The sequence below is a fragment of the Monopterus albus genome, unplaced genomic scaffold (assembly GCF_001952655.1).
Source record: "Monopterus albus unplaced genomic scaffold, M_albus_1.0 scaffold117.1, whole genome shotgun sequence".
Classification (NCBI taxonomy): Eukaryota; Metazoa; Chordata; class Actinopteri; order Synbranchiformes; family Synbranchidae; genus Monopterus; species Monopterus albus.
In genome coordinates this window covers 866,949-867,883 of record NW_018127997.1, presented here as the reverse complement: position 1 = coordinate 867,883, position 935 = coordinate 866,949, and the positions used below count along the sequence as shown (strand labels likewise).

At 32.9% G+C, this 935-nt stretch overlaps 1 protein-coding gene across 7 annotated transcripts in view; it reads left to right on the top strand.

Annotated features, from left to right (window-relative positions):
• The window catches only part of ryr2a (ryanodine receptor 2a (cardiac)), a 252,899-nt gene that overhangs the window by 111,449 nt on the left and 140,515 nt on the right, over positions 1-935 (top strand). The gene's annotated exons all lie outside the window — the stretch shown is intronic.

Sequence of the window (935 nt, the reverse complement as noted above, 5' to 3'; positions counted from 1 at the left end):
GTTTATCTGTGAATGTCACTGTTTGGGGACAGTGTAATGCTTGTATTATAGGCTGATTGGTCAGATGAAAGGTCAGAGGAATAAATATAGGTTTTGTCATGCTGCTCGAGTAAAGACTAAAAAGTACTAAAAAGAGGAGCATGGACAGAAGAATCAGGACATTAAGGAGACTTTCAGATTGCAGAGCTTAGATGGAGCAAAGCTCTACATATACAAAAAGAACTCTTAGAAAAAATTAAGTAAAAAAAAGTAATTCAGACTGCCAGGCAACTTTATTTCACTGATTTGAGAAATGTTTAGATCCCAAACAGCAGGACAAAAACATCTGGTGTGGCATATTTTAATTTTTATGCTCCAGCTCATTTGAACAATCTGCCTGAGGAAGCTGAAAATGCTGATGTTTTTAAATGTAAATATAAAACCTACCCCTTTGGTTTGGCTTTTGTTTATAACTTTTTACATCATCACATCATCATTTATTCTACACTATGATTATTGCGTATATTCCTTCTTATGTTTTATTTGATTGTATCCTGTTTATTTGATCTAGCTGTTATTTATTTTAGTTCTATCTTATTGATTAATTTTTGTTTCATTTTATTATTAATTTGTTTCTACTTGCCTTTTTCTGCTTTATTGTCTTTTATCTGCAAGTACTTAAAAATGAATTAACATGCTATATAAATGAGGTTTGATTTGAGAGCAGAAATGTCAAGACAGCAAAGGAGCAAGTGTGCAGGGCTCTGTGACTGCAAAGAGCAGAAAATAATGAGAGCAAATAAATAAAGGTGAGCTACAGATGTTATAAATGCATGTTTACATGGATAATAGCAAACATGCAAATACTTTATATAATCACAGGATAGATTTTTGTTTGCATCCTGCTTGGAGTGATTAAGGACTGAAAGCATCTTGCTCAAGAGCACCTCAGTGAT